This window comes from Eriocheir sinensis, chromosome 25, assembly GCF_024679095.1.
Source record: "Eriocheir sinensis breed Jianghai 21 chromosome 25, ASM2467909v1, whole genome shotgun sequence".
NCBI lineage: Eukaryota > Metazoa > Arthropoda > Malacostraca > Decapoda > Varunidae > Eriocheir > Eriocheir sinensis.
Window position 1 is genome coordinate 17668952 of NC_066533.1, and position 24463 is coordinate 17693414.

Sequence of the window (24463 nt, forward strand, 5' to 3'; positions counted from 1 at the left end):
TGCAAGTGAGTGCTCCCCGCCTTTTCTTCTCTTCTACATCGAATTTCTCTTGACCTCTCTCCTACTCCTACTTCTCTTTACTCATCTTCTCTTCTTACTCTTCTTCTTCCATTGATTTCTCTTTTTTGTCCACTCTTCTCTATTCAGGAGCAGTAAGTAGCGGGCTTTTTTTTTCATTATTTTTTTCTTTTTTTACGCCCTTGTACTGTCTCCTCTGCTGTAAAAAAAATGTTAACTCTCCTTTTCCTCCTTTCTCGCTTTCTCTTTTCCTCTTTGTGCTTTCTCTCTCTCTTCTCCCTCTCTCCTTCCTCCCTTAACTGTTGCCTACTCCTCTCCTTTTATCCTTTACCTCCTCTTTTTCCTTACTCTTTCTCCTATTCTGTTTCTTTCCTTCCTCCCGTCTTTCTTTTTCCTCTCCCTCCCTCACACGTTATTCATTTCTCCGGTTGTTATCTGCCTTCGACTTCTCTCTTTCTGTTTTCAATTTCTACTTTCTCCTTCCTTCATATCTTCTTCTCCTTCTAAATCCTCTCTCCTCCTCTCTATCTCGTCTTCATACTTAATTCTCTCTTCTCTTTCTTCTTTTCCCCTCCTTCTCAAGCCTCTTTCTTCCCCTCTTATCTCTCTCCTTTTCTTCTGTCTTTACTTCTCCTCCTTCTCCTCCTTCTTAATGCTCTTTTGTTCTATCTCTTCTTATTTAATTCTCCCTTCTCTTTCTTCTTTTTCCCTCCTCAAGCCTCTTTTTTCCCCTCTCATCTCCCTCCTTTTCTTCTGTTCTTTAATTCTCCTCCTCCTCCTCTTCTTCCTCTTTTAACTCTTTCTCTCTCTCCTCTTCCTTTGTTTCTCATTCCATCATCACTCCAATTTATGTTATCAAGCTCTCTCTTCCTCACTGTGTTCTCTCTCTCTCTCTCTCTCTCTCTCTCTCTCTCTCTCTCTCTCTCTCTCTCTCTCTCTCTCTCTCTCTCTTCTCCCTCCATTACCATTCACTCCTCTTCCTCCGATCATTCACTTTCCTCTCTTCCCAATTCGTCTTCTACCTTCCCTTCTACTTCCCCTCTTCACTTTCTTTCCTCCCTTCCTCCCTCTCCTCCTGATCTCCTTCCTCCCTTCTCTCCCTTCCCTCTCCCTCTTCTCGGCTCAGGTCAAAAGGTCAAGGTGGCGGTTCAGAGGTCAGTCAAGGGCAAAAAAGGGAAAAAAAATGGAATATTCAATGTCAGGGTTAGCGTATCAAGGGGATTATAGGCGTCTCTCTCTCTCTCTCTCTCTCTCTCTCTCTCTCTCTCTCTCTCTCTCACGCACACATAGAATCAATAAGAAAACAAAATAGTCCACTACAAAAGAAACATAAGCTAACATAAGAAGTATCAGCGGAGAAAATGCGAAACTGTGGCGCTGGTGTTGTGTGACGTCACGGGAGGGAGAGAGGGAGGGGGAGAGAGAGGCAGACACCCCATTCATCACCTAGCCAGACGCCATTCCCAGAAGCACTAGGAGAAGTACCACATATCCACACCGCGATTTTCCTCACTCCTCGCTGCCCGGGTAAGTACGAGTCTAGCATGTTCACCCTGTATTGTTCATGCCCTGATTCGTGTGAGGGTAGTGCAGAGGTGATAGGGAAGGAAGAAGCTTGGTGGTGGGTGTTACATGTGGTTGGTGGTCGTGATGTCCGTCAGGGTTAGTGTGTGTGTGAATGCCGAGTGAGTAAGTGATTGGACTACTTTGATGATATGGTAGTGAGGTAAGTGGAGTTATAAAAAGTATGTACAAAAGTGCTTCGCGTGAGTTCATTGTAGAGTCTTGTGTGTTGGTGTGATTGACGAGGGAGTAAGTGATTTGACTACTTAAATTGAGGAAGATTATATAGTGGTGAGGTATACTGAAGTTATAAAAAGTATGTACAAAAGTGCTTCGCGTGAGTTCATTGTAGAGTCTTGTGTGTTGGTGTGATTGACGAGTGAATCAGTGATTGAACTTCATGGATTGAGGAAGATTAGTTGAGTTACGGGTCGAGTGGAGTCATGAAAGGTTATTAAAGGGCGTTATTTAGGAGATTTATATGTTTGGGGTCTAAAATGAACTAGAATGAACCGCAAGAGCAAGTGATTAAAGTTTCTAGAATTAAGTTAAGTGGAAACATGAAAGCTTTTATAACTATGCTGTTCAATAGTTTGGAGTTCAAGGTCGAGAGAGATGAACCAGTCGTTGAGAGAATGGCTTGCTAACAGAGAGAGAGAGAGAGAGAGAGAGAGAGAGAATATCAGCATGAGCCAGCAGGGGGATATGGATAAGGATATGAGGAATTAATTTTGTCTGGAATGTGTCTTAACAGCAAGGCTTTAGCTTATAACCGTCGCTACCTTCAGGCATTCCATTCACCCTGTCCCTTGCGCCATTGTACATCATTTTTACCTCCTGTGGCGACGTGATCCCTTTGAGAGACGGCGCATATTGGTGGTGGAATTTTGTGTCACGCTGATCCGAACCACTCGACTCAGTGTTCGGAGCTGTGTACTGGCGCGCTGACCTCGATTGTGGCTGCCTGCAAGTCCTCGTTCTCTCGTCACAGGTTTTTTCCATTGAGTTGCTTCCTTTGCTGTAAAAAAAAAGTTCACCCGAAAAAAATATGAACCAAAGGAATTACTGGGAAAACGAATTAACCTTTGCTGTAAAAAAAAAGGTCCACCCGAAAAAATATGAACCAAAGGAATTACTGGGAAAACGAATTAACCTTTGCTGTAAAAAAAAAAGGTCCACCCGAAAAATAATATTCATGAACCAAAGGAATTACTGGGAAAAACGAATTAAAGTCAGAACCAAACATGTTACCTCACACTTTATTTACTTTATACGATACTTATATACTCGATTCGGTGCTTCGTTACACTGTGCTATACTAAAATTATTGTACAGATCGGCGTCGAGCAATAAGTGTCAAGAACCTCCTTATTTATACGACTTAACCCGTCCACTGTGATAGGCACGGATTTGGCCTTCACTGGTAGCCTGGTAACATACACTCCCAGGTCCTTCTCTGCCTCTGTGGTGGATAGTGGAGTGTTTCCCATGTGGTATTGGTGTGCTGGATATCCCCTCCCAAGGTGCAGGACTTTTGCTTGGTGAGGTCATCTTGTAGGAAATCCGCAGTCAAGGGGCTAACACGTTATTCAGTTTAGTTATTTAAATACGCAGTGGAAGTACATGTCACGATCACGTTCACCGGTAATTTGTCACGTACCGGACCCGGGCCTCGCAACGCAACTTGAAACGTGATAGAGTCGGATTGGTCCTTATGTTAGGCGATTCGTCTCCATTGCTTGTGTGATTCGATTCCATCCCTCTCATCCCTCTTTCTCCCCCTTCCCCCTTTCCCCTTACTTCCTCCTCCTTCACTCCCTCCCTCTCATCCCTCTTTCTCCCCCTTCCCCCTTTCCCCTTACTTCCTCCTTCTTCACTCCCTTTCTCTCATCCCTTTCATCCCTCCTCATCTTCCACCCTTCCTCTCATTCCCTTCTCCTCTCCTCCTCTTCTCTCACTCCTTTCCTCTCTTCGTACCCTCTCCCCCTCCCCTCCACTTCTCTCCCCCTTTCGCCTTATTTCCTCCTCCTTTACTCCCTTCCTCTCATCCCTTTCATCCCTCCTCATCTCCCACCCTTCCTCTCATTTCTTTCTCTCCTCCTCTCCTCCTCCGCTCCACTTCTCTCCACCCCTCCCTGTTATCCTTCTTACCTCCTCCTCCTCCTCCACTCCATTCCTCTCTCCCTCCCTTTCCCCCCTCCCTCTGTGTACTAATCTCCCCCTTCATGTCGCCACTTTGTACCAGATCCCGATGCCGCCGGTCGAGTGTTTCCGCGCACCGCTTGAAAACTTTTTATTGCCCACTTTGTCTGAACGAGGAAAATGCAGTGTCGGGTGATCCGTTTTGACTTCCTCCCCTTCCCTCCCTCCATTTAACTCCCTTTCCTCTCTCTCCCTGCCCTTCCTCCACCTCCCTTCCCTCCTTCCATCTAACTCCCTTTCCTCTCTCTCCCTGCCCTTCCTCCACCTCCCTTCCCTCCTTCCATCTAACTCCCTTTCCTCTCTCTCTCTGCTCCTTCCTCCACTTCCCTTCCCTCCTTCCATCTAACTCCCTTTCTCTCTCTCCCTGCCCTTCCTCCACCTCCCTTCCCTCCTTCCATCTAACTCCCTCTCCTCTCTCTCCCTGCCCTTCCTCCACCTCCCTTCTCGCCTTCCATCTAACTCCCTTTTCTCTCTCCGTGCCTCTTCCTCCATCTCCCTTCCCTCCCTCTACGCGGTTCGCTTTTCTCCATCCTTATCACCCTCTTCTGTTTCAAGCACACACACGCTACATCTCTTCTCTCCCTTCTTCTGTCTTTCCTTATCTTCCCTCCCTATCTTCTCCTCCCTTCTTCTCCCCTTTCAATATTCTAACTCCATTTTGTCCTTTTAATCACCTCTTTTATTTCCCTTTCTCTCTTCTTTTCTCCCTCCTCCATCTCCTCCTCCTCCTTCTCCTCCTCCTCCTCCTCCTTCTCCTCCTCCTCATACATATCACCTCTTTTACCTCCCTTTCTTACTCCTTTTCTCCCTCCTCCTCCTCCTCCTCCTCCTCCTCCTCCTCCTCCTCGTACATAAAGGCAGTCAACATCACAGGTAAAAAAAAAAAGGAAAGTGGTTGATTACGTTACCTGAGAGTACATACCTGTCATCAGTGAATTACCTACGTTGGCTTGTTATTTCCTTGCGTAAGTTTGCGTAAGAATGTAACTTGAGCGGCTTATTATACGATTACGCTGAGGTACACACACACACACACACACACACACACACACACACACACACACACACACACACACACAGTTTTTCTCCCTCTCTCCCTCATGTAACATATTAATTTCCTCATCAAATGTTATTACGAAGACTACAGTTTGTGAAGTTATAATTACACGGCTCCTAATCCCCTCTAATCACCTTTCTCTCTCTCTCTGCAGGTGACCGGGGACGCTGTGGGAAGGCAGGTACGGGAAGTAAGTATATTTTGAAGGTTATAATTAAAGGTACGCAAAGAGGTATAATTAGACTGGTATATTTACGAGTATATCTATAGAGACGTATATTTAGAGGTGTATATTGAGGTATACTTGTGTAGGAAAGAATATTTGTAGTTTCGAGTCATATTTTCTTGTATTTTTTTCCTTTCCTTTTTCCCATTTTCTTTAGCTTAACAATTTTCACGGTTTTCAGGTTTTCTTTTGATTATTTGTTTCTTTCTTGCTTGTTTTTTTTCCCCTTTTTTTATTGATTTTGTGACCTATTGGAGATTAGGTATTGAGGGGCTTCATGAGAGAGAGAGAGAGAGAGAGAGAGAGAGAGAGAGAGAGAGAGGAGAAGCAGGCGATGAATAAATGGGGTTTGTACGTGTATATATTGAACGCTTTGAGAATTTATTGTCATGGGAGGACAAGGCAGGAGGAGGAGGAGAAGGAGGAGGAGGAGGAGGAGGAGGAGGAGGAGGAAGAGCTACACGTCCACCACACTATATATTTTATTTATAGGGACATGAATTCACCACCACCACCACCACCACTAGATAGCAGCTGGGTAGATAATGGAGGTAGTGGAGGTGAATGGAGTGGTGGTGGAGGAAGGATGGAGGTGGTGGAGGGGATGAGAGTGGTGGAGTGGAGGTGGATGGTGGAGTGGAAGGTGGAGGTGGTGTGGGTGGATGGTGCAGGTGGAGTGGAGTGGAGAGTGGAGTGGAGTTGAAGGTGGAGTTGAAGGTGGAGTTGAGTTGAGGGAGGAGTGGAGTTGAGAGAGGAGTGGAGAGTGGAGTGGAAAGAGTAGAGTTGAGGAAGTGGAGTTGGAAGTGGAGGTGGAATTGTTTTGTGGAGTTGAAGTGGAGTTGAAAGTGGACCCGCCCGAAGCAGAGACCCTCCCATACTCAATACGTGTGGATGTCTGGGAAAGTGGAGGTTTAGTTGTGGTGGTGGTGGTGGTGGTGGTGGCGGCCGCGGAGAAGTTAGTTAGACGGACAACAAAAACGATAATTGAGTGAGTGGTTTCCTATTAGCGTGGGTTGGAGATTTTGTTTGGAAGGGGAGAGGAGGAAACATGGAAACCTGGACTAGCAGGCAGCAGAAAGCCTGTTGGCTCATTACTAGGCTGCCTGCTTTCAGTGATTTAATCAATCCGTTTGCCATAGGAGTGGCTTGCAGGGAAGGATTAAAGCACTTGTGTATCTACTCTTGGGTACGTTCAGTTCACTCCCGATGCAGCAAAGTGGCGATCAATGCGTTTCTTAAATGAGTTGATGCTCTCTGCGCTAACCACTTCTGCAGGAAGGCTGTTCCAGCGGCGAACAACTCTATTCGAGAAGTAACTCCTGCCGATGTCGGTATTGCATCGCTTTGCTTGAATTGTTTTTCCGTTGTTGGGGAGGAGGAGGGAAGTTGAGAGGGGTTAGGGGAAGGACACACCCACACACACACACACACCCACACACCCACACACACACACACACACACACACACACCTACCTTCGCCAGCCCTGAATTTGTTTCCATTTATTAGTTTTAACGAATCTCCCTCTATTGGGTTTCTCTCTCTCTCTCTCTCTCTCTCTCCATTGTAACATTCCCTTTTCACCCTCCTGGTATTGTTCAAATCGTAAAAAAGCTTCAATTGTTTTAGCATCATTAGTACTCATTCCAAACAAGCTATTCAGAACTAACATAAAAGAGCATAAAAGCGAAAAAGAAAAAAAAGAATGCGTGTGATACTGCCAGAAGCGTTTACTTATAAAGATGTTTGATTTGAATTTATAATGTTTTTTCGATTAAGTGTATGTTCTCAAAAACCTGTCACCGGGAATGTTTAAGTAAAGATGTTTGGTTTGAATTTATAATGTTTTTTCGATTAAGTGTATGTTCTCAAAAACCTGTCACCGGTAATGTTTAAGTAAAGATGTTTGGTTTGAATTTATAATGTTTTTTTTTCGAGGAAGTGTATAAGTTCTCAAAAATCACAGTTACGGGAATTCATGTTCTCAAAAATCACAGTTACGGGAATTCATAAGTTCACAAAAATCACTATCACGGGAATTCATGTTCTCAAAAATCACAATCACGGGAATTCATAAGTTCTCAAAAATCACAATCACGGGAATTCATAAGTTCTCAAAAATCACAATCACGGGAATTCATAAGTTCTCAAAAATCACAATCACGGGAATTCATGTTCTCAAAAATCACAATCACGGGAATTCATAAGTTCTCAAAAATCACAATCACGGGAATTCATAAGTTCACACAAATCACAATCACGGGAATTCATAAGTTCTCGGAAACACCATCACAGCAATATATAAGTTCTCGAACACATACATCATTAGGGAGGGATCGTAGCAGAAAAGTGTGGCGATTACATGGTCTTAAGTGGAATACTCCTTCAAAGGGCACCGTCGTGTGTTCGTAAGGAGTTTAGTTTCCCTTTGATATGTTTTGAAGTTTAATGAAGCCTTCCTACGAGTATTACGCGGCGCTGACCTCCCGGCATTCAGCTCGCTTATAGCTTCTCTTTTTAGTACATTTCTTAGTCTCTTTGATATGTTGTGCAGTTTAATAAAGACTTCCTATGAGTATTACGCGGCGCTGTACCTCCCGGCATCCAGCTCGCTTCTAGCTTCTCTTTTTAGTACATTTCATAGTCATCCTTATGTTCTCCTTTTCACCTTACCATCCTTATGTTATCCTTTTCACCTTACCTGGCAGAGTATCAATTCTTACCTGACTTCCAGACGTGCCCTGCCAGAGGAGTTACAGACCGTTAGTGCTCTTCCCTACCACGCGGGGCTCTCCGGAATGAAGCAAGTAGCGGCTTCATCTGTTTATTCTTGCTAATATGACAGATCGTTGACGTGATGTGATAGTTGGACATGTTTTTGGCGTAAATTATCCAGTTTTCTCTTTACAGCCGGTTGAAGACGAAGTTGGAGCAGCCATGGATCGATCAACAGTGGCAAGAGGAAGGAGAGAGAGCGAGGGAGGGGCGGTAGTGTACGGCTGACAGGCGGCTCGCGTTCAGCGCCGTGTCTCAAGATTGTGTTCTTAATTGAGGACATTTCCATTTCCGTGCAAGTGTTGCTCTGGCTGGAGGTGAGGGAAGGGCAATAACCTCTCTTTAGCTTCTCTTAAGAGCTCAGAGGTTAATTAATTATAATAATTTCTCAAGATATTAAAACAAGGAAAGCATCATTACTTCTTCCATAAACCTTACGAGTCGGTTTCTTCTCGCCGTCCTTTTAGCAAATTGATGTAGAGTAGTAAAAGCAAATCGTAATTTGTATGGACAAAGGACATGTTTCGACTGTTAGTTTTCATATTTATGAAAATATATTTATTTTTGCACAATACGGACGCTGGCAGTCAAATTGTTCTTAGTCAAGACATTATCTTATTAGTGTAAATCTTCTCGCTGCCAGCCTGGTGTTGTGCCTTTACATCAGTTTGCTAAAAGGACGAAGAGAAGAAACTGGAGTTAACAGGTTTTCCTTCCAGTGACCTCGTTATGCAGGAGAGATGTTTCCTTAGTTTTTATCTCAGATAAAAACAATGAAACACTGTGGTGCTCTGCCTCACGGCTCTTGAAGTGGAGCAAAGGAGAGGATATTGCCTTCCCCACCCTCCGGCCAGGGCAGGGCACACACGTGCCGCTCACCACTTGCACGGAGCTGGAAGTGTCTCCAATTGATGACGCGTCTTAAGACATTCTTGCTGGTAATATGCTGACTGTGCACTAGCGACTCCCTCACCCCCATCTTCGTAGAATGAAGGTCATCCAACAGCTGGAAGGTTCGCCTGGTGGCTGAGCGTGTACCCTGCATCCTCACTCACGTCTCTCCGATCCATCCTCACTCATGTCTCTTTGATCCACACGGTCTGTAAAGGAGAATCGAATAAACAGCGGATATCCTACTCTGAACGTCATTGTTCACTTAATGTATCCCTAAGCTCTTCTTACCGGTGCAATGCCTGGGATAACTATTTCCTCTCTTCTCTTCCACCTCCTGCATGTAGCCCAGGTAGAATGCTGTGTCTTGAGTTTGACACATGTGGGACAGGTGAGTACGATGCAACAGGTAGATGCTTACGTACCTGGGAGCAGTGCCACGGGGATATGAGGCGAGACATTACAAGCTACGGGACTGGATTATTGGTTGCTGAGAAGGGAGGGAGAGGAGAGGCGAAGGGAGGGGAGTGGTGGGGTGGGGACTAAGGAACGTGGAGTGATGTTCAAGCTCTGTCTATTTCGTGATAAAAACAGGGTGAAGACAGCTTTGCTAAATTATCGCACTCATCGCATTTAATTTTCGTAGTTGCTGCCCGATAACTATAGCAACAAAGAACGAAAAACATCAATAGTCAACAGTTTTAGCACTAACTTTGATTTTCTCACGTTACTTGTGTAGGTACGAGAGTTTGAGGCATAAAAATGATAGATACGATATGTGGTTAATACGATAATTTGGCAACGCTGGGTGGAGACTTGTGTGATACGAAGCTACATGACGATGCCACCTTTAGGGACTTCCAGGAATCGCTCACCGTTGGCTCCTGTCATTTCCCTATTGTCCCAAGGTTAAAAGTTGAGATCTAATATAAGCCTCAAAACACCTATTCTCTCTCCGATCACCTGACAGCCAAGGTAACTCACTCACCTGCATGATTAAGAGAAAGGAGAGAAAGGAGAAAAATTAAACAGTGGAGAAATACATAGAGAACAAGGGAAGGAGAAAAAGAGGAGGTAAGGGAAAAAGAGTAGAGTTGAGGACGAGAGAGAACAAGGGAAGGAGAAAAAGAGGAGGTAAGGGAAAAAGAGTAGAGTTGAGGACGAGAGAGAACAAGGGAAGGAGAAAAAGAGGAGGTAAGGGAAAAAGAGTAGAGTTGAGGACGAGAGAGAAGGGAGGGAGAGGAGAAAAATTGAGGAACGAAGAAAAATGTGGAATAATAAAATTTTCTCGTCCCTTCCTTTCCCTGCGTTAATGTACTTATGTTCTCTCTCGTATCACCTGACAGTCAGTGCAACTCACTCACCTCCATGATTAAGAGAAGAATCATTAACTTTTCTCTTCCCTTCCTTTCCCTGCGTTAATGTACTTATGTTCTCTCGTATCACCTGACAGTCAATGTAACTCACTCACCTCCATGATTAAGAGAAGAATCATTAACTTTTCTCTTCCCTTCCTTTCCCTGCGTTAATGTACTTATGTTCTCTCGTATCACCTGACAGTCAATGTAACTCACTCACCTCCATGATTAAGAGAAGAATCATTAACTTTTCTCGTCCCTTCCTTTCCCTGCGTTAATGTACTTATGTTCTCTCGTATCACCTGACAGTCAATGTAACTCACTCACCTCCATGATTAAGAGAAGAATCATTAACTTTTCTCTTCCCTTCCTTTCCCTGCGTTAATGTACTTATGTTCTCTCTCTCTCTCTGATAGGAAGAATCGTTACCTTTCCTCTCCCTTCCTTTCACCTTCCTGGTCTACTAACTGCCGATCTCTACTCCTCCCGTTCCTGCTCCATTAACCTTTAACAAGCTCCCCTCTGATGTGCACTTTTTGTTACCTTCTTCCCTTAACTTTCCCTCGTTCCCTTCCCCTTTGTCATGCCTGCCTGCTACCCTTTCCTCTCCTACATTTCTCTACATTGTATCTTCTTCTCTTAACCTTCCCTCATCCCCTTCCTTTGTCATGCCTACCTAATACCCTCCAGCTTTTCCTTTCCTTCATCTCTCTGCTGTCATGAATTTTCTATCCTTTTTCCTTACTTTTTCCGTAGCTTGTCTTTTTCTTGCTTTTCTATATATTTCTCAACTGTCATAACTTTCTCCTCTTTCATTCCTTACACATATGCTACGTTATTTCTTTGCTCCTCTTTCCCTCCTTTCCTTTTTCTCTACATTTTTCTACTGTCCTTAATTTTTCGTCTCTCTGCTTTTCTTGTTTTCCATATTTCTCAACTGTCATAACTTTCTCCTCTTTCAACCCTGACACATATGCTACGTTTTTTCTTTGTTTCTCTTTCCCTCCTCCCTTTTTCTCTACATATTTCTCTCCCTCCTCTCCTTTTTCTCTACCTTTTTCTACGGTCCTCAGTTTTTCGCCTCTCCCTCCCTTCTCTCTCGTCTTCAGCTCTACTCTTTTCCCTCACCTCCTCATTCTCTCCTTCCCTTGTTGTCTATATATTTCTCCGCTGTTTAGTTTTTCTCCTCTCCCTCCCTTCTCTCTCTCGTCCTCAACTCTACCTTCCCCTAACCTCCTCTCTCCCTTCCTTCCATTACCTCAGACTCCTCCACGCTCCTTCACTGCTGTTTTAACTTTCAGCCTTCCCTCCCCTGACGCTCAAACCCTTCCCGTCCTATTAGACACACCCACATAAAAGTTTCCCCTCGTAACTTTTCTGTTTGCTCACCCACACGTATAGTCTTTCACCCATACGCTCATCTCACTCCCTCGCCTCGTCCTCCTCCTCCTCCTCATACAATTAACCCTTTCTTTCTTTCTTTCAGCCTCTCATCCCTAAGAGCTATACAAGTGTCACTCTCCCTCACCTCCTCCTCCTCCTATTCCTATAATACTCATACACTCAATCTCTTTATTCTCTCAGCCTCTCATCCTCCCCTTACGACCTCATCTATGGCCATATTCACATTTCCAGGACTTGTACTTAATCTTTTTGGGATATACATACTAATTTACTTACATTTATACACACTTCCCCTTTAGGATATTATTTGTATGATCTTATTTACGATTAAACACAAGATTGACCCGGATATGACACTCTGAATTCGCTAAAACAAAGAAAGATGAAACTAAAACACATCATTCAAATAGTTTATAATTTCTCTCTCTTCTCTTCTCTTCTCTTCTCTTCTCTTCTCTTCTCTTCTCTTCTCTTCTCTTCTCTTCTCTTCTCTTCTCTTCTCTTCTCTTCTCTTCTCTTCTCTTCTCTTCTCTTCTCTTCTCTTCTCTTCTCTCTCTCTCTCTCTCTCTCTCTCTCTCTCTCTCTCTCTCCACACAAAGACATTCCCTCAAGCTTTCATTATGTATGCGTGACAAGTTCTCTCATTAGGGCGTGGGATGGACAGCAGGAGCACCTTGCCATTCGCTGCTTAATTTCCCCTTTAGTAACCCACACCATATTACTTCTTTCTATATTGATTTGTCTAATGGCAGCTTATAATTGTGTTCCCTCCCCTTGAAATGTCACACCCTCTAAGTCTAATCCCTTCTGGTCCTGCCACTCTTCCTCTCCCCCCCTCTCTCTCTCTCTCTCTCTCTCTCTGGGTCTCTCTCAGTAGCTGTCGTCAATTTCACGTTATGCAATACATGTTCTGAGCTCTCGTGTCTAAAGGAGGATCAATGGTAATGTTACTTTGATGATTATTAAATTCTGTAGCTCTCTCTGTCTGTATCTCTCGTTCTCTGTTCTCTGTTCTCTCTCTGTTCTCTGTTCTCTCTCTCTCTCTCTCTCTCTCTCTCTCTCTCTCTCTCTCTCTCTCTCTCTCTCTCTCTCTCTCTCTCTCTCTCTCTCTCTCTCTCTCAATCTATTATTCATTTCATCTATATTATATAATTACTCTCTCTGTCACGCTTCTAAATAATCCAGACTCTTTATTTAATCATTCACTAACTACTCTTCTTCCCTCTATTGATAACTACCGTGAATTGCAGTCTTCTCTCAACTACCAATCCACTCCCATCAGTACCTAATCCACAGAAATATCTATCTATCTATCTATCTATTTATATTTACCTTTATCTTCATTTATCTTACTTCTTTATCTATATCTGCTTCTTTATCTATCTACTTGTCTGTCTATCCAGCTATCTATCTATATCTGACCTTTCGTATATTCCTTTGACAACGACAAAGCCCACAGTGTTACCAGAAAAAAAGTGTAGGATAAGCATCAGTATTCGAGATAGAAAATGGGACACCAGTATTTTGCAAGGTGGCTAAAGTGGTACACGGAAGAGAGGAGGAGGAGGAGGAGGAAGAGGAGGAGGAGGAGGAGGGAGTAAAAATGGAAGTAAAAACTGAAGATAAAACTCCCTGACATTCTTTTAGCCTTTGTGGAGTTGTTGTTGGAGATGGTGGGTGGTGTTGGAGTCTTGAGGTTCTTGGCTCCGTCTTCACCTTCCTGGGGCACCTGTAGGATAATTATTTGATTAGTAAAGGTGTGGATGCGTATAATATTAATATAAATAGTTAAACAAGTAAATAATGGACCTCTTTTGTTTTCGGGGGGGGGGGGAAGGTTGTCACTAATGTTTTTTTCTTTTCTACTTTTTCTTTACTTTTAATATTTTGTCAGTGAGGTATTCTTTCTACTACTACTACTACTACTACTACTACTGTTACTGTTATTATTATGTTACGATTATTATTATTGTTGTTGTCGGTGGTGGTGGTGGTGTTAGTGGTAGTGAAGGTGGTAGTGGGGGTCGTTGCAGTAATGGTGGTGGTGGTGGAGGTTATTCAGTAATTGCATTTGGTGACTCCTAAATGTCCTCGAAGGCGTTAATTCGATTCCGGTGTGTACGGCGTCCCAGCGGGCAACACACATCCTTACTCTTTCTCCTCCTCCTGAATACAGAATAACACACGAACACTACAACATCGCAAAGGGAGCAAAAAACCCGAACGAAGAAGCTCCCCCAAAAAACAGCAAACAACACCCTGGAGCGAGTATGAAATAAGTCTCTTTTTTGACCCTCTTTCCCCACCACATCCGCACGCACAATTCAAAAAGCCGAATGGGGAAATAAATGGAATAGAATACATCTGAGCTGACTCGACGTGTGAGAAGCGAGGCGTTAGGCATTCACGCGATGGGGAGCTTGCAGTGATGGGGGGGTGTGGGGAGGAGAGGGAGGGTAAGACACGTGCGGCTCCAAAACCTGACAACTTGCATCTGTCGCTTCCGTCCCGGCGAATGCGAAAGTCGGGGAAGGCGGAGGAACTGGAGTCGTGGAAAGTATAGAGTCCAATATTAAGCGTCCTCACTCACATATTCTTGACTTGTATTGAATGTCTCGGAGGAGCTGTTTTAATCCCTCGTTTTCCCGGTAACTGCAGCAAAAAGGCGAAACTCGGGGAAGGCGGAGGAACTGGAGTCGTGGAAAGTATAGAGTCCAAAATTAAAGCGTCCTCACTTACTTATTGTTGGCATGCTTTAAATGTGGAGGAGCTGTTTTCACCCCTCGTTTCACCGGTAACTGCAGCAAAAAGGCGAAACTCAGGGAAGACGGAGGAACTGGAGTCGTGTAAAGTATAGAGTCCAATATGAAAATGTCCTCGCTTACTGTTGGCTTGCTTTGAACGTCTCGGTGAAGCTTTCCACCCCTCGTTTTCCCGGTAACTGCAGCAAAGGAACTAGACTCAGGGAAGACGGAGGAACTGGAGTGGTGGAAAGTATAAAGTCCAATATGAAAGCATCACTTATTGTTTGCTTGAATTCAAGGCAGTCAATTTGAATATACAAGGTGATGGTTGGCACGTGTGTGTGTGTGTGTGTGTGTGTGTGTGTGTGTGTGTGTGTGTGTGCGTGCGTGTGCGTGTGTGTGTGCCCTCTTCTCCCTTCCTCTCAGTCACGTGCGAAGAGCCAGTATCACCGACATGAGGCACGTACACACACACACACACACACACACACGCACACGCACACGCACACACACACACACACACACACACACCTCCCCTTCCCCTCCCACACACACATGCACGCTGAATCACACTTTTTATCAAACATTATACTCACTAAGACCTATCCACCAGTTGTTGTTGTTGTCTTTTTAAATGTAATTAGTCGAAAAGCCGCTTTGCCATAAAAAAAACCCCAGTATACCTATATATGGATAAATTTAATTAGTGAGTTTCTGCTTAACGGTAATCCAATGGGAACGATCCGCTGAGCCTTTTCCAGGTAATGAGGTGAATCACGCAGGTGGAATCAAAGCAGGTGAGCGTAATTATAATATGGAGCGCAGGTGTGATGGGAGCGCAGGTGTGATATGGAGCGCAGGTGTGATATGGAATTGCAGGTAGCCACGTTATTTTACCCCCCCCCCCCCCCCGCCACATCTCAACGCAACCAGCACCATACTCACGACCAGATCTTCCCAGCCACATCACAGAAAGAAGACGTGATGTATAAATAGAGAGGGAGAGCACGAGAGAGAAAGGTTGAGGGATGTGGAAGTCCATAGCCACATCATGCCACACAATGACGCCCATATCTCGACGCAATCACCACACCCAACCATACCTTCCCAAACCATACCACGTCCGTCACATCCCAATGCAACCAACACCATACTCCCAACCAGAACGCTCCCGCTCCACGTCTACCACATCCCAACACAACCACCACACCCACAACCAGACAGAAGGGTAAAGGGTGAGGTAGTCCCTAGAGAAAACCCCCATTGCGTCACATCCCAAAGCAACCGCAGTAAGAGAAATACCAACAAGAAGATCTGACGTACGGAGAGCGGAGGAAAGCAGGAAGCAAACAGGACAAAGTGAAGAGGGATAGAGATGAGCCGAGGGGAATCAAAGGAGTGGGAGAGGAGATACGGTTCCAAGGAGACTGGGAAATGGAGAGTGAGGAGAGGAGAGGAGGAAGGGGACCAATCAAGACACAGAGGGAAGAGAGGATTGAAGTAGAGAGGAGGAACAGGGATAAGCTGAGAAAACCCACAAGACTGGAGAGGAAGAGAGAGAAATGGAGAGTGAGGAGAGGAGAAGAGAGGAGGAAGGGGACAAATCAAGACACAGAGGAAATGAAAGGAGACAAATGAAGGCACAGAGGAGAGGAAAGGAGACAAAATGAAGACTCAGAGGAAAGGAAGAAAGGAGAGAAAGGGACAAATCGACACAGAGTAAGGGAAGAAGGAAGGAGAGGAAGGGACACAGTGACACAGAGTAAGGAGAGCAAGAAGGAGAGGGCGGGGCAATTCGACACAGAAGAAGGGAAAGAGGAGGAGGAAGAAGGGAAGGAGAGGCAGAGGAGGTAGAGGAACCCACATATGACAGGGCGGAGATGAATCAGGTTAGGTCGATGAGTGACTCGCCCTCCTGAGAGTTCCCCAAGTCTCCAAAATGACTCCCGGAAACTTCCTGAGCCTAATGGAGTTGGACGGGAAGCTCGGGACGGCTGACGCGGCGCCCCGTGACTCGAATACGATCACACGCCGCGGGGGACCGACGCCAACCCCTCCACCGCTTACTGATGCGCTTGATGCTCTTGGGTTACGGCGATGCAAAAAAGCTAATCGTCAAATGGCTCAGGGAGGGTGGAGGTTAAGTTGCGGGCATACACCTCAGCTGCGCGTGGTCTTGGTGCCTATCTCCGTCACAATGCTCAGTTAGTTTACAGCGGGAGAAGAGACAGAAAGGAAATAATGGAAGGGGGTTGAAGAGAACATGCTGAACACTACATATCAAAAGGAAGAGAAGGATGTAGAGGGATGAAGAGAAGGGATGAAGAGGAAACGCATAGCTCGACATATCAAAAGGGAGAGAAGGATGAAGAGAGGGATGAAGAAAAGGGATGAAGGACGAAGAGGATGGGAGGGTAGTTTATCAAAGGGTGAGGAAGAAGAGACGGAAATGATAGAAAGAAATAAAAGAAAGAAGACACTTAACTCTTTCTCTCTCTCTCGCTCTCTCTCCAATCCATTCTACCTGCCTCCACCTCCCTCTCTCTCTCTCATCCCGTGCCCTCACCTGACGAGCCAACTAATGAGAAAGATGATATGTTGCCTGTAATTAACCGGCGCACAAGGATAGCGAGGGACCCAGTGATTAAAAAATGATGCATAAATTAGCCTGAAGCTGCACCCGGTTGTATTGACGCCCCTCACCCCTTCCCGCCCACTCTCCTATCTTCCCAATCCCCCGCCCACTCTCCCCTTCTCCTACCCTTTCCCCTTGAACCCCCATCCCCCTCCCCTTCCCGCCCCCTCTCCTACCTTCCCAATCCCCTGACCCCTTGCCCCTTCTCCTACCCTTTCCCCTTGAACCCTCATCCCCCTCCCCTTCCCGCCCCCTCTCCTACCATCTCAATCCCCCGCCCCCTCGAACCCCCTTCACCTCCTCTCCCTTCCACTGCATGTTAAGCCAATGAGACAGAGCGGATGAGGAATTAGACAGAACAGCTGCATCACCACCACCATCACCACCATCATCACCACCACCATCACCACCATCATCACCACCATCATCATCACCACCATCACCACCACTATGATCACTACACTTACCACCACAACCACCACTACCACCACTATTTCTACCACCATCACCACTACTAACACCACCATCACCTCTGCCACTCGCACGCAATATCACACTCACCGCCCCCCCCGCTGCATCACGTAAATTACATCACAGAGCCGCGACCTTTTTTTTTTATGGGCTCACGCGACGAGGACGAGGAGGAGAAGACGAAGGAAACTGCTGGGGAGACTGTTTTTTTTGTTTTTGTGTTTGCTTTGTTTTCGTTTGTTTTCGTTTGTTTTTGTGTTGTTTAGCTTGAATTATTTGGTCTATCTTTGTTTATTTATTTATTTAACTTTATTTTTTGTTTGGTTATTTGTATCTTGGTGTTATTATCACCATCATTATTACTGTTATTTCCGTATCCATTCTCTACTTCGTTAGGTAAACAAAATACCGTTAATAAACCACGTCTGTTCCCCTCTATGAAACTGCAGCGTCCGTCCACTCTATTCCCGCCAAACCCTCGCCTCGAAATATTGGCGGCCTATATCTTGGTGCCAGTTTAGCGGGGTTAGGGGTTGGGGTTGGAGGGCGCACGACGGGTAACAAACGGACGCCAAATTCAGACAAAATCTTTTCCGCGACCGTTCAAAACTGTTACGCGCGGTCGGTCGGAAGCGATTTAATACCGACACAAACCTATTCTTTATCACTCGCATTTGTACGTGTGTGTGGCTCCTATTACGTGAGAGTTCTTGGGAAATGGTGCTTGCTGAGGTGGTGGTACCGTATTTGAGCTTATCTCGGTGTTTGTGAGACTTTTTGAAGGTGATAGTTGCTCTTGAAATAAAAAAAAGCCGTGTTGCTGTGGGTGTTAGCTCGCATGGTATACGCACACTGAAACGCAAAAAATCTACCTCAATAATGCTTTGTTCCCGCTCATCCCGGCATCTATGGGGCATGTTAAGGGTAATACTGGCTTTGGAAATAAAAAGAAAAAACGAAAGCGGTGTCCCTATGTCGCTATGGGAGTGATTCCGTGTACTATAGACTCAACGGAAATCTACCTCCATAATGCTTTGTCCCCGCTCATCCCGGCATCTATGGGGCATGTCAAGGGGGGGGTAATGCCTCTGATAGTACTCGCGGGCTGGTTCACTCTCCCACGAATGACGGTAATGGCTGGTAATGGCTGGGCTGATGGCTATAACCGGCTCGTGGATGTCCGCCTGATGGTGTCCGCGGAGCCGTGACGAGGCGGCTGTGTGCATAACTCCTGGCATGGGCTCGCGATATCACCTGCCCGCCGCGTGAGCTTAATACCTGGGCTCTTTCGTAGGTGTGGGTGGGCTGTGGTGTCGGAGGGATGGAGGGGGTACGGCACACATTCACGTACATACACACATAGATAGAGGGGATGCGTGTGTATGGAGGGGGTATGTGTGTATGGGGGAATGAGTATGTGTGTATGTGTGTGTGTGTGTGTGTGTGTGTGTGTGTGTTTTCAGGTTTTATTTTTTGCCTATATTCACTCTGCTCTGCGTAATAAACAAGGGAATAGTATAAGAGATTAATTATTCTTCCTTCTATTCTGCTAGTACTACAACTACTACTACTACTACTACTACTATCGCTACCACTACCGCTACTTACGCTGACTAATGAACCAATCTGAATGAAAAAAACTCTCGTCCCATCGCTGTTAATTGATTTCCGATGCCTCTGTGCCGTCAATGGGTCGAAAAATAGTGCGTAATTAAAGGACACATTGGACACAGCGGTGGGCGAGGCAATAGAACACTGGTGATTAGTTCTTCATCACCGTATAGCTCCCCCTTTAAACACAGGCATAAGGGGCGTGAGACAAAGGGTAGTGTTCTCAAACGCGTCCGCCTCTCACATCTACTATTTCCAAAGTCCAAAAATGAGATTAATCAGGTTCTTATTGCTGTTTTTTTAGGCTCAAGGTACAGAAGAAGCGTCAAACTATCACCAGGGGCATAAAACTAACCCTGGAAATGCCCACAATGCCTACGAAAGCCTTGGCAAATGTGTGTTTAGGAATATGACTAAAAGCACATCCACACACGACCGAACAGAAGCAGAGTAACCTTCGCAGCACCTGACAAGCAAACTCACCTACGCTACGCCTGTCAGGGAACGCAACGAGCTCGTGTACGGACAAACGGATATGATTTAATACACAAACACTCACGCGACTTACCAGAATTATCTTTCCTGGAGCAGACCGATGAGATGATTGAATTCCCGTATGAGCGAGTAGGGAAATACGAGGAGGGCGAAGGACTGTAGAGATTACAACACACTCTGACATATGCAACGGATGAATGGATGAGTAAGCAAAGTGAGTGTATAAAACAGTGGATTTTAAAGGAAATTTAGAACTGAAAACAAACATTCGCGCATCGCAGAGTATAAATGAATGAATAAACAAGAGGAAAGCAACGATAAAAAAGAGAAATTTACACAGACTGAAAATGGGTGTATAAATAAATGGAGTTTAACGTAAAAAGTAGGACTGGAAACAAACATTCACGCATCGCACCGTTGACATGAATGAATAAACGAGAGAAGAGCAACGAAAAACAAAAGAGAAATTAACACAGATTGAAAATGGATGTATAAATGAATGGAGTTTAACGTAAAAAGCAGGACTGGAAACAAACATTCACGCATCGCAGAGTATAAATGAATGAATAAACGAGTGTGCAACGAAATAAAAAGATAGAAATGAACATAAATTAACGTAGGCGGCATATAGATGAGTGAATAAACGAGAGAATAACGAAAGAGAATGATAGAAAAAACAGCGTAACCTAACAGACTGAAACGCCAAAATTCAACACATAAACAAGGACACAAACAAACAAAACAAAGGGTAACAAAAAAACAACAACCTATACCTCGAAAAAAACAACCAACACAGGACGACGCATTAACAAACCACTTAAACCCATCCATAAACAAGGCTATAAAAAGGATGATGAAAGTAACGGGACGAGAATTACCCCCAAAACAACTATAACCCATCAATGACGGAGTGCCGGGCTGCTCAATCAGTTAGGGAACGTTTTAGTAGAGGCCCTCGTTTAACAGCACCGAGTGAGCGCATGAGAGTGTGATGGACGTTAGCGAGTGCATATGCATGAATAAAGACTCGGGAAACGTTTTGCCAGCGCACGAAATGGAAATGTAGAAACACACACTCACACACACACACACACACACACACACACACACACACACACACATCAGGTATCGGTGCGGGGCGGTGGAGTGTGTTCCCTTCAGGCGCCGGAAATCAAAACCCCCACGAAGTTGAAATGGTGTTGAAAAGTGTGCATGGGTGGTGGTGAATCTTGTTTGGGTTTACTGAAATCGAAAGCAATCTCACGTTGTTTGACAGGTAGTGTGTTATTTGGTTAAGAGGGATTTATCCTCTTATTGAAAAGGTGAAACTATGACGCAGAACTTGTAAAAATGAAGTGTGTGGGTGAATCTGTTTTGGGTTTACTGAAATCGAAAGCAATCTCACGTTGTTTGACAGGTAGAGTGTTATTTGGTTAAGAGAGATTTATCCGCTTAATGAAAAGGTGAAGAGATGACGTGGGACTTATAAAAATGAAGAGTGTGGGTGGATCTGTTTTGGGTTTACTGAAATCGAAAGCAATCTCACGTTGTTTGACAGTTAGAGTGGTATTTGGTTTAGAGAGATTTATCCTCTTATTGAAAAGGTGAAACTATGACGCAGAACTTATGAAAATGAAGTGTGTGGGTGAATCTGTTTTGGGTTTACTGAAATCGAAAGCAATCTCACGTTGTTTGACAGGTAGAGTGGTATTTGGTTTAGAGAGATTTATCCTCTTATTGAAAAGGTGAAACTATGACGCAGAACTTATAAAAATGAAGTGTGTGGGTGAATCTGTTTTGGGTTTATTGAAATCGAAATCAATCGCAGTTTTTGACAGGTAGAAAGTCTGTGTAAAAATATTTCTGCTCTTGCTGGAAAGGTAAAAATATGATGAATTCTTTTGCTGTATATAATAAAAAACAAAGAAATGCAGAAAATATAGAAATGAAAACTTTAGGAATCTGTTTCTTTTGTTAAAGTCGAAATCGAGTCTCAGTTTTCGACGCGCTGGGATATTTAAAGATTATCCTCGTATTGTTAAAAGGTGGAAATATGAAGCATTCTTTTGTTTATTTGGTTACACGAAAACGAGATTTTATAAAGAAAAAAAAACTTGATCTCAGTTTTTGGCAAGTAGGATGTTCAAAAATTTATCCTCATTGAAAAGGTTAAAACAAAATGAATTCCTTAGTTTGAATGATTACACAGCGAGACGAAAGAAAAATATATCTAAAAATGAGAAGTTTAGGAATTTGTCTCGTTTATTAAAATCAAAATCAATCTCAGTTTTTGACAAGCCGGATGTTCTTCAGTATAAAATAAATTCTCCGCTTATCGAAAAGGTGAAAATGTGATGAGTTCTTTAAGTTTGAATGATTACACAACGGAAAAAAAAACATTAAAATGAAAAGTTTAAGAATTTTTCGCGTTTATTAAAATCAAAATCAATCTCAGTTTTTGACAAGCCGGATGTTCTTCAGTATAAAATAAATTCTCCGCTTATCGAAATGTAAAAATGTGATGAATTCTTTAAGTTTGAATGATTACACAACGAAACGAAAAAAAACCCCATATATTAAAATGAGAAGTTTAAGAATTTGTCTAGTTTATTAAAATCAAAATCAATCTCAGTTCTTGACACGTGCGATGAGAGACAGAGATTTATACTCTTATCGAAACAGAGAAAGGATGGCGTTTTTTTTTTGCTTATATAATTACAAAGAGATGCACAAATTACAAAACAAATCAATCTCAGTTTTTGACAAGCAGGATGTTCTTCAGTATAAAATAATATCCTCCGCTTATCGAAAAGGTGAAAGTGTGATGAGTTCTTTAAGTCTGAATGATTACACAAATAACCGCGCGAATTGTATATAAAAAACGATAACTTGCAATAAATAGTAGAATCACGTGAAATCAGACCTCGGCATGACAGGAATCTCTCCATCCAATTTTGACTCCGTTTCGGCCACGCTATCAATTATTTGCGGGGGCAGCGGCAGTGGGCGTTTTACTTTTGTTTCCTCTTTTTTACTTTGCCCTTGAGCTGCCTCCCTGTTAAAAAAAAGAACGGAACATGCAGACAGGCAAAAATCGGGTAGACTTTATAGCTGAACGAAGTACTGTATAGACCCATTCATAAGTAAACCGTACGATGAACACGAAACAGAAATAACGAAAAAATAAGAAGAGCGCAATAACGAAATAGCGAAAACAATAACAAGAACATAGCAAAAACAATAACAAAACAGCAAGTAACAAAAACTACTAATACAACAACAACTATTACTACTACTACTACAACTACAACTAATACAACTACTATCCCACTTTACTATTTATAAACCCAAACAAATACGTAAAAAAAAAAAAATCACTATACAGGTACACTCACACACATACAGAAGCACAACTCACTCCGTACCTTTCCCTTTAAGACGCCGGGACCAACTAACTAACTGTCGGAGGCTGAGGCGCCGGTGAAGAGGTGAAGTTCCGGGCGGCGTTCCCAGGGGGCTTCCGCGCGCTGCTGGGTCTGCTGAAGTTCCCTCCCTCGACTCTTGGCATTCCCTTCGCTTCGTCCTGATACGTTTGGAAGGTCGTTGCGGGTGAAACGAGTGCGGTGAAGTGCGTCTATCTTCTAATATAAATGGAAATATACTACATCCTCCTCAGTTTCTGCTTGGTGGAGGTGGGTTGGCTCAGGTTTTCTCTCTTTCTCTCTTTTTTCTCTATCTTATGTTTCTTCTACTCTTTTTCGTCTCAAGTTCTCTCACTCCCTCTTACGTTTCCTCTACTTTATCCTTTCTCTCTCTCTCTCTCTCTCTCTCTCTCTCTCTCTCTCTCTCTCTCTCTCTCTCTCTCTCTCTCTCTCTCTCTCTCTCTCTCTCTCTCTCTCTCTCTCTCTCTTTCTCTCTCTCTCTCTTTCCGTCCAGGCCAACGCATTCTTTCAGCACTGCAACACGAGTCGGGTGAGAACACACTCCCAAAAGGTTATGTAATTTTTTTAAGGCATTCTCTTGTCTCTTTGATACTACACGAACTATTTCTATTTTCATTTTTTAGAGTGGCGTGTAATCTAACCCTACCCTGGGGCAATTAAAACGAACAGACGCATGCACGCACAAAAACACACACACACACACACACACACACACACACACACACACACACACACACACACACACACACAAATGGTGCAAATTCATACATCCACGATTGTTATTTTTATTTTTAATGGTAATGGAGATAGACCACAAAAGTAATGAGATAAATAATATAGTAAACGTTCACTACATGTATATAAAATAGACACAAAGATAGCAATTACGAAAATAAGAAAAAAAATACGAAAAACACGATATCGGTTACTGTAACAAACAAAATAATTACAAACATACGGGTTCCAATTCTCTTCGGTGGTATCCTATAGTTTCCAGCTTACTTCTATACCTGATTCATCTCTAATAATAAAAATAATAGATCTGTAAGTGTTCCTCGTTCGCCTGTAATGCTCCCTCGACAAGCTAACTGACATATAAGGGGTTGGAATTAGGGGAAGTGACAGCGAGGTAGGAGGATAGATAGCATTGGACCCTATGAGACAAATTAATGGTGGGCTGTACCTTGAAATGATGAAGACACTAATCAGGGAACACACAAACACACACACACACATGAATATAGTCTTGATTTCCTCCTCCCCTTCCCCTCTCCCGTCTCTCTCTTTCTCTCCCTCGCTCTCGTCTTTCTATCTCTGTTGGTTCTATATCTCTCTTACTGTCTACGTATATACTAACCAGTCTTCTACTACCTCCCCTCTTTTCTCTGTCTCTTTTTCGTCTTTTTCTTCTTCGTTTCTACCTATTTCTCTTACTATCGATATACTGATTTGTCTTCTTAAACCATTCTCCTCTTTTTCAGTCCTCTCTACGCACACCTACATATCCTCTCCCTTCCACCCCCCTCTCTCCTCCCCTCCCCTCTCAGCAAAGCCATTACCAGGTAGACTCGC

General features: G+C 43.9%; 2 long non-coding RNA genes across 3 annotated transcripts; one reads left to right on the forward strand and one right to left on the reverse strand.

The window, feature by feature from the left end:
• Nucleotides 1-1420: 1420 nt before the first annotated feature.
• LOC127003530 (uncharacterized) lies at nt 1421-8975 on the forward strand. 2 transcript variants are annotated; one of them, XR_007757129.1, is made up of 5 exons: nt 1421-1545; nt 4995-5030; nt 7799-7871; nt 7975-8156; nt 8559-8975. It is a non-coding gene; the product is annotated as an uncharacterized LOC127003530 (long non-coding RNA). The 2 variants fall into 2 exon arrangements; XR_007757128.1 differs by lacking the exon at nt 8559-8975 and having other exon boundaries at nt 7975-8255.
• Nucleotides 8976-12468: 3493 nt separating this feature from the next.
• Nucleotides 12469-23051, reverse strand: LOC127003531 (uncharacterized). The gene is made up of 2 exons (XR_007757130.1): nt 22874-23051; nt 12469-13221 (listed from the first exon to the last, which is right to left on the reverse strand). It is a non-coding gene; the product is annotated as an uncharacterized LOC127003531 (long non-coding RNA).
• Between the last annotated feature and the right edge of the window lie 1412 nt (nt 23052-24463).